Source organism: Triticum aestivum, chromosome 7B (assembly GCF_018294505.1).
Source record: "Triticum aestivum cultivar Chinese Spring chromosome 7B, IWGSC CS RefSeq v2.1, whole genome shotgun sequence".
NCBI lineage: Eukaryota > Viridiplantae > Streptophyta > Magnoliopsida > Poales > Poaceae > Triticum > Triticum aestivum.
In genome coordinates this window covers 325,715,541-325,725,254 of record NC_057813.1, presented here as the reverse complement: position 1 = coordinate 325,725,254, position 9,714 = coordinate 325,715,541, and positions in this window count along the sequence as shown.

The following is a 9,714-nucleotide window of genomic DNA, read 5'->3' as shown; positions in this document are numbered from 1 at the left end:
AGAACATAGATGTGGTTGAAGTTGTGGTTGTGGCGGCGATGGTTTGAGCTGCCGGTAGGGGAGGCGTGGGAGGGGGGGGGGAAGTGGGGGGGAGATACTAAGGAAATTTGATGGGTGGGGATGTTGTTGGAGGAATACATTCTGAAATAGCGCACCCAATGAAAATTTCACTATGAAACTTGAAACTTGGGCAGGGGAGACACACAACGGAGACGAAGCGCATAAAATACTCGTGTGCGAGAAAACAGAAAATTGGCAGTTCCCGTCTGCAAAAAAATGTACACGTGTAGTCGACTTTTTTCGGTCAATGGTATGCCTGGTTTATTAGGAACCATCACACATGTAATAGAATTATGATCATTAATGTAAAAAACGCACACGGGTACGGCATAGAAACTGTGTGTTTTGTAATCTTCTAATGATTAACGCAAAAAGGCGCACACAGTCACACATGCTAATCAACGCTCAAAGCCCTCAAAGGATGCTCTTACCGACATTGTACGTTAATACTACAAACTTAAAGTATTACTGGTAATTTTATCTAATACTACAAACTTAAACTACATCTCACATGCTGCCATCGGGGCATGCTGGCTAGACGATGGTGTTCTCCTTCTCGGCCTTGTAGGCGGCAGCCAACCGTGCTTCGATCTCCACGAAGCTCTCCTCATCACGGCGTGCGGCCTCTTCTTTCTTGCGGCAGTGGGAGTCTCTTTTCTTGACTGCTTACTGCCTTTTCCGATCCTCCTGTGTGGCTTTGGCCGCCTCTAGATCCACCACCCATTCGGACATGGCACCCTCAAAGTCCGCCCACGTAACTGTGTGGCCGCTAGCAGCGATGAACTCGGTCGGGTGAGATGCCATCGCATCCTTACCATGTGTGAGGTCGTGGGCGGCGAGGAACATGGCGCAGCGGGATACCATCGCTTGCTTACCAATTACTGTGCGGCGTGGTGCCATGAACGACGCTTGGAGAGAGCTCTGGGACGGAGGGGTTGGGCAAACGTACAGTGCGGTGGTTTTTAAGAGCTCAACGACAAACGACAAAGGAAATTTGGCTTCCCTTACAATTTTGCTCGTTCATTACCGCACACGGTTCATCTCGGTCGCTTCCAGAAATCGTGTGTGCAGAGACTATTCTGTGTTGTGTTATGATTGGTCGAAACCCCAACCACGCGGATCGCGCGTGTGCATCGTAGGATGCGCCACGATCGAACGGCAATCCACGTCCCTCACATCACATCCCTGCAGCTGTAGCTGGATTGGATTTATATGCGCCAAATGCCTAGAAAATGCACATAATCCCTTAAATATGGTAAATGAGCCCGGAACAATGCCAAATTTGAACACGGTGATTTGTAGGTGTAACAACCCCAAAATTGGGTTATGAATTTTTGTGTTGTTACTCCTTCCCGGCGATCATTTCTCAAAATCTTTCTCCTGAGTTTGCTGGATGATTCGGAGAATTCTTGTCATTTCCAACCATTCAAAACCTTGCTCGTGTCTTTTTCAGTGGGAAAGACCTCATTTGCATAATCTTAAACCCTCTCAAACCCTAATTCCAAAATTTTGGAATTTGAATATGCCCTTTGTGATTACAAAGGGGCCATCATTTTCTTGATCTATTGATCATCCTATCTATTCCCAGAGACCCTTTTACCTTTCCAAACCCTGGATATGCGAAAATATTGCTAAGTCCCATGCAATAACTTTATTTGTGATTTATTCCTTTTCTTGTCTTTCTACGGAATAAAAATCCGAAGGCATATCTAGTCACCTCCTAAATTCATGAAAGTGGGTGGAGTTGATATTTATGCCTAATCCCAGCTCTGGCAAAGATATTGGCCATAATTAAATAAGGAAAATTGCCTTTTCTTATTTAATGCCAATATTTCATTTCTACCACTTCCTAAAGGAACTACCATTTTTATAGAAGAGAAAATTCCCACGTAAATTGTGGAGCTTTTCCTTGCTATATAATCACTAGTTCCATCATTATCCCATGTCCCATAGTTCAAAAATTGGGCACATGATCCAATGCAAGTTTTTGCCTTCTCTGAAATTTTAAAAGGAAGTGCTTTATTCCTAATTGCAATTGAGCTGCAATTTGGCAAGGTGGTTAACATTGATAAATCACCCATGGATACCCAAAATGAGCTCAATCCCTTCATCCTAGCTCCCTGTGCAATTTTTCAAAGTTTTTGACCAGATTGCAACTTTGTGAAGGAAGTACCTTCATAGAGTTTCCAAATGGGATGGAACTTTGCCATCTTCTCAAATATCCAAAATCATTAGACTCCACCTAAATTCAGCTCATTTAATTGAGCTATCTGTGCATGAGAGCAATTCTTGGTTTCTATCCAAATTTTCAGTTTGTGAAGCAAGTACATTTTATCTTGTGGCTGAAAATATTCCCAAGCCTTCTCCTATCCATATGATCCACCTCCACAAGATTGTGGCTCATTTCATTTAGCCAATATTTTCCTAGAATTTTTCCAAGTTTCTGGACAAAAGAGATGCTTGTGAAACAAGTACCATTTTGGCAAGTCCATTTGGTATGATCTATTTACAACATCTACATATGTCCAAATCATCAAGATTTGCCTAGTGGTAGCCCTAGCCAACACTCCTAGTGGGTGCTTCCTCCTCATTTTGTTTCTGGACCTAATTTAGCAGCTGCAAAGCAACTATGTTAAATTCTTATCCTTATGGCCTACCCAGGACTGTAGTCCTTGCTACCCTAAGCCTCCCAAACAACCAGTTTACCACTTAACCTCTCTGGTTTAATCTCTAGAATGTGGTCAAGTTTGCTACAACAAACTTGTGAGGCTTAGTTTACTTAGCTCCCTTTGTCTTTGCTCATTTCTTTATCGTAGTAATACTCTACCTTGGATGGTCTATGCTGTAAACATGAGTTGGCATCGCGAAGGAAGCCAGAGCGTGCGTTGTTGGTGGTGACCACAGGCAATGCCGGCCAAAACGGTGGTCTAGCTACTGTTGGCGACGGCAGAGCCGCTCCGGCCGGATTGGGTTCATCCCCGCGTGTCTAGTAGCTCGGCATCATCGTCGCCGTTCCCCTAGACCCCTCTCCCCCTCCGTTTTCTTCTCCGGTGCATCGTTCCAACGACCGAACAGTGAGCCACATGGCCATCGCCGCCTTCCTCGCTCCTTTCCTCTTCTCCCTATCGTCCGCAAGCGTTGCCCGACTCCGTGTGCTCCTGCGCATCGTCCGCATCCCCCTCGTCACCTTCCCACTCCTCCCTGTGAGCCCTGCAGCCGGCAGAGCCTTGGACGGGATCGCTCGGCGGTGACCGGCTCGGGTGCTGTTGCCCCGGCTTTATATAGCCTGCCCTCAACACTCTGGAGCTCATCAAGAGCTCCCACTCAATCCTCTACGCCTCCCCGAGCGCTCCACTTAGCCCCGAAGCCATTCCCCGACCCCCACCATCGCCATGGCCACCGCCTCGGGTTTTGCCCGATTCCAGCGAAGCCAAGCCCCTACCTCCTATTCCTCACCATCATTGCCTTCCCCAGTTCCCTATGGGTCCCCCCTATAGCCCCAGCCCCTCCTCTCCACCACCGTAGCTCCATGTCCTCCGGTGGCCGAAGCCCCTCTCCACCGCGGGTCATGCTGCTCCCTCTACGATATTCCTCGCCGGCAACTAAGATCACTGCAAGATGCGCCCCTCCCTCCAGAGCGTCTGGGTATGTTGCCCGTCGCGAATGGTGGCCGGAGTCGCCGGCAGTCGAGGCGGTCGTCTGCCTCGGCCGGTCGCGCCCACGAGTGAGAGGAAGAAGAAGCCAGGCCAGGCGGGCCCCACCGCCCGTGGACCCCACCTACCAGCCTAACAACCCTGTTGACCAGGTACGCTAACGTGGATAGGTGGAGGCATAATCCACTGGATTACGTCTTTAGTTCTCCGAAAGCGTATTTTCGTGCCTCTTTGAATCAAAGTACATTTTCACTGATCTGAAAGCGTATTTCTTAAAAGGCGTTGTCTGTTTTCAACCCCCGCCCGCCGAAAAGGCTAAATTGTGAACGTTCACTGTTTAAGCCACTTTTGTGCCTAAAAAGTGAACGACCACAACTTTTCAACCATGACTCTGATTGAGGCGATTCCAACGCCCAGGTTCTCTGTTTGTTGAGATCTATTCGATGGGACTATTTTCTTTATGTTGGCACATTCTGAAAATGCCCATTTTCCCCTTGCCCTAATTCAGCCTCTCTGAGAGTGAACTGTTCTCCTTGCACTCATTTCTGGAATATTCCTCGACCCCCAGGCAAGCCAACCTCTTATCATGAGCCCCAAACTTGCATGTTGACTTTGCTTGCAACTCGTGTGTTTAGTTGCAGTAGTTTCTTGCTTGTTTCGTATGCCGTTATTTCAGTCATGCTATATGTTGGTGTTGTGTGCCATGCATTCTTGTGCTTTCAGGATATCTTTTGACATGCTAGTTGGATGTGTTGTTGATAATATCATGCCTTTGTTTTGGTTCATGTCAGTAGTCTTGGTATTGCCATGTTTCATATGCTACAGCTGTTCTCTTGAGAAGCTTGGTATTTGTTAATGCATCTGTATGTTGCATGCTCATTTTTGCATTCTTGTTAAATATGCTCATAATGTTGATGATGGTGGAGAAGATGGTAATATGACTTAATAATTATAAACCTCCTCTGTCATCTATGGGATTGAGTCATAGTGCCACCAAATCGAGCTTTTTCTAGTGCAACAACATTTGCCTTTTACGGGAAGGGCCCTAATGCGGTCTATTGTAATCTCTCTCGCCGGTGCCTCCAACGAGGGAAGGTTATGGGCGCGCGCTACCCTGATCAGGTAGGCGGACATAAACCTTGTGTGCCCGAGTTGTTTTGCACGCTTTGTCCCCATTTGGGACCGTTTTTATTTTGCCACGACTATGGACGTTTGATGCCTTTGGTAGTCACTGGGCCATCCAGGACTGAACCCAAAAAGGGTGTTGGTCCGAGTTGCCGGGAGAGTGTCACGGCAGTAGATCAGTTTTGTCGGAACGCTGTTGGTCCACCCGAATGGGAGTGCGAGGCCATGGGTTCCGTGGTGTGGGTACATTGTGCTACCTCTATAGAGTGTGTGTTAAGTCTATCGATAGCCGTGTCCACGGTCATGGGCACAAGTTCGTAGTAGGTCACACTATCGGGTCTTGGTCGAAATGGAGGATAAACCGGAAATAACTAAATTTATGAATAATGTGTAATAAATAATGTGGTGACTTGGACTGTGAGATAATCGTTAGAAGTCACGGTGATGTGTTGATATGATCATGAGACGAGGTCTCGGTGAGTTTGAACCAAGTGTGGTTCCGTTTGTGATCCGTGCATGATCACCGTTTGGTTAGAAGGTAACCCATTGGTAAGTGAGTCCGAGGGACTCAGTGCACAAGTTTGGTTATTGCATGAGTAACATGTTGTTATTGGCATTGAAAGAGCCATGGCAGAACATGAGATGGTTGCATAAAGTTAACCTGTTATGTCTGCAATGGATATGACTGGTAGTTTATTTTCAGCATAGTTTCATGATGCCATACTGTGTTTTGATTCAACTTATGCCATGTGTTGATTTAAATGCTAGATCATGCCATGTTTTGAAATATCATGTTATGATTGAGATGCGATGCTATGTTTACTGCTGCCATGCTAGAAGTAAGTTTGGTATGTCATGTTATTGCAATGCTAGTAGATGTCATGATGTTGATGTTTAGCTTTATTCATGTCTCTAGTAAATTTAATGACATGCTTAGGAATTGCGATGAAGTAGATTATTACATGCGCTTGGTTCTTGCTTTGCCATCTGTTTGTTTGGATGCTATGTATTTGGTTGTCTTGCAAGTACATTCAATGTACTGACCTGGCGTGTCATGCCAGTTTTGTAGGTCATACCCAAATTGTTCATGTGTTTGGTCGCGCTAGGCTGTAATATTGCCAGTCCTATGAGTTGTGGAGCCCAGCCAGAGTTGATATGCTGCCAAACCAAGACTTCCGCCGCCATTTAAATAGACTTCCGCCACCATTTAAATAGCCTTAGGGCTATGCCAGATAATTGTATTCATCAATGATGTAATCATATACACATGTATTTGATGAATATTCTTGTACCTAGAATGCTGTATCATGGACCTGTCGTGCGTCAGGTGTTATCCTAGGCTGACATGCGGAGGCCCCCTGCTCCATGCAGATCGGGGTGCCATAGGAGATGGTATCAGAGCAGCCAGGCTAGGACACGTTATCATAGCATAGATCACCACTACCATTAACCCGTAATGACCCTAAGGGATTTGACCCATCCCTGGCGTCCGGCATGGCCACTACTAATCAACAAGTTGCGCAGTCGGGATTGACACGTCCTCACCCCGCTGTCCCTGCCAAGTTATGTGTGGATCGAATAGCAACCCTATCCTTTTTAGTCCGCCGTGCCGCTTACCCTTCGCCATTAAGAGAAAGGGGCCTCGCCATGCAGGCATGTCCCGCATAGCAGCCTATAAATTCCCCTTTTCGCTAGCCGTATCGCTCACCACTCAGTCAGCCATGTCCCTGCAAAGAAGCCTAGCTAGTAACACCCCAGCCATGACTCATGCTCTCAAAGCTCCTAAGTTTTATACCCGAACCTTTGTCGTCAACCATACTGGCTTTCCACCCCTTCTTACTGAGATGCTCACCAAAGCCTTTGGCTGTAATGCTAGCCCTGATTACCTGGTGTTCCAATCGGCACCCATCCCTCACCTTCACCGCTATGATGCAAGAGTGCACATCTGCCCAGGTCCCACGGCAGATGGTCAGCCCTTGGTTTTTCAGGGCAGAGCCATGCCCACTACTGATTTGGCAATTCAGGCCGCTGTTGTGGAGGCTATCCTATACCTCCGAACCAAGTTTTCGCAAGTGGCAGAGAGGCGGGAGTTCTGCTTTTTCCCTGTTGTGAGAGAAGCATGAATTCAGCCTCCTCCCACTGTCCAGGGAGATGACCCCGCAATCGCTCGCCGGGTGCAATCTATCATGGCCCAGGGGATGATGATTGCAAAGATGCTTGCTGAGTTTAGAACCATGGACAATGATGTGGTACGGGTTGTCACAGAAGCTTATCACGAGGCTCGTAAATTTGCATCTCAAGCCGTTCGCCCAACGCCATCCGAACTAGTGCTACCCTCTCAGCCTGTGATGTGGCCTAAGCCAAACATCGTCACCCTCGACAAGGCTTTACCGGATCCACCAACTACATTTGCTTGGATCAATTTCAGCCATACCCCCAGCAGTAGAGCCCCAACCCATAGAAGTGTCGGATGATGAAGATGGAGATTGGCTCAGTCTTCGTCCTCTAGGAGAGCCCCAGCAAGGCCAGTCCTCTGCATGACCTCAGTCACGCAGTCAGGTGTTTCTGCGAGTAGGTTGGTCTTTCGAGTCCTCCTCCAGATGAGGATAGAACCATGTATCCTGGAGTGAGTTGTTTCATTTAGCGCGTAGCACGTTCGTGCTTGTTGTATGTTGGTACTGTTTGTAACCCGTATGCTATGTTTAATGTATGCTTTCGTGCTTTTGTTTTGTGTTTGTTTTTGTTTGTCTCTATGTCAAGCAGAAATGTTTGACAAGATTGGCAATGTGTTGCTAACAAGATTTTAATCAGTAGAGCACATACACCAAACAACATTGACTCGTCTTGAGTCTATAATAAAAGGGATAAGTATATTTTTCGTCCTCGAACTCTTCCGATAGTTTAGAAATCGTCCCTCAACTCGAAACCGGAGAGTTTTCGTCGCTCAACTATCAAAACCGGATAGTTTTCGTCCCTCGTGCCGCTTCGGGCGGTTTTAGTCTAGGATGAACAGTAAATTAGTGAAAAATAAAATTAAAAATAGCAAAAAAATTAAAAAATATCTGAAATTTTACAGCATCGAAGATAATTTGGTGCGCAAGACCCGTGCAAAATTTGGGGGTCTTTCGACATTCAAGCAGCTCGTGGCAAACAAAAAACTGTAAATATGTACGTCGGTGAACAGTCAAATTTAAAAAATAGCAAAAAAAATTCAAAAAAACATGTAAGATTTTGGCATCAAAGATGCTCCGGTACGCAAGATGCAGGCAAAAATTTGTGATTGAATGACATACGAGGAGCTCTAGCAAAAAAACAAACAAACAAAACAGCACACTTTTTTAAAAAAATAAATCTGAGCCAAATTTTGTTTCTTTTTATCACGAGTTCCTACAATACCCAAACATCACAAAAATTTGCACGCACGTTGGGCACCCAAGCCTCTTTTATGCCAAAAAAATTCATACCGCTTTGAATTTTTTTGCTATTTATTTTGAATTTACTGTTCACTGATGTACAAATTTATAGTTTTTTGTTTGCCATGAGCTGCTCGAATCTCAAAACATCACAAAATTTTGCACGTGTCTTGCGCACCAAAGTATCTTCGATGCTCTAAAATTTCAGATTTTTTTGATTTTTGTTGCTATTTTTTCGATTTTACTGTTCACCCTGGACTAAAACCGCCCGAAGCGGCACGAGGGACGAAAACTATCTGGTTTTCATAGTTGAGGGACGAAAATTATCTGGTTTAGAGTTGAGGGACGATTTCTAAACTCTGGGAAGAGTTCAAGGACGAAAAATATAGTTATCCCATAATAAAATGCACACTAGTGTAGGTATATGTATACCAGGAGTACATATACCCACTAGCATTAAAACCACCTTAGTGTGAGTTGTCTGGTGTGTTTTTCCATTGCACGTATATTGCATATGTAAGTTTCTTAGTATAGACTGCATTGCATCCTGCATGCAGCCCTGGTTCACCCACGAGTACATTTGAGCAGTACTCGGGTAATGCAAAGTCACATCCCTAGCTCTTTGTGTGCATAATCCGTGTGCCAGATTTTCAAACCCAGAGCCTCGAAGATGCATTTCTATCTGGCCATTTCTCGTCCCTAATTCTTTTTTGTTAGCTCTAATTGTGTTTCTGGAGAAAAGCTGCCAGCTTTATTTCACTCGATCCAGTACAACTACCCTGATACAGATTTCAACTCCGATTCTACCTCGATGCCTACATTTCGTAGAGCTATCCGCGAAATTTTCTCCATGCCCTAATGTGACTCCTGAGCTGGCGCAGCCACCTCACCCGCATCCAACCCCATCACCACCACCTTCATTGCCTTACCTGACGCAGGCAGGTCGCCACCGCCGCTCCACCGCAGCACATGATTACGTCGCCGGCGCGAAGCGACGGAGAATCAAGCGTGGCGGAGGACCACCCCGTGCACCATCTTCTTCCGCACCTCGAGCCACTTCAGCTGGTCGTGCGTTGCCTCGAGCCCGCTTGTACTTGATGATCGTCAATAGGATGAGCAAGAGCCGATCAGTGTGCCCAGTAGAGCAGCTAGGAACCACCACAGCACCACCAGGAACATGGCCTCGCCGAAGGAGCTCGGATCGATCCCGTCCAAACCAAAGAGGTAGTAGAGAGGCATTGTGTTTGTGTGTTGGAAGAGAGTCGCGCTGCCATTTCTATAGGCCAACTCCGGTGTACGGTGAGCGAGGTCCTGGAGAACCGCTCGTCGCCCAATCACCGGCGTCCAGGAGGCAAATCCACGAGCACTGCCGACAAGGTGCTGGCCCGCGATGTGAGTGCTCGCTTCACCGGCATCGTGCATGCCGGACTCTACGACGCTAGGGTCCTCATCGCCCTAGGAGC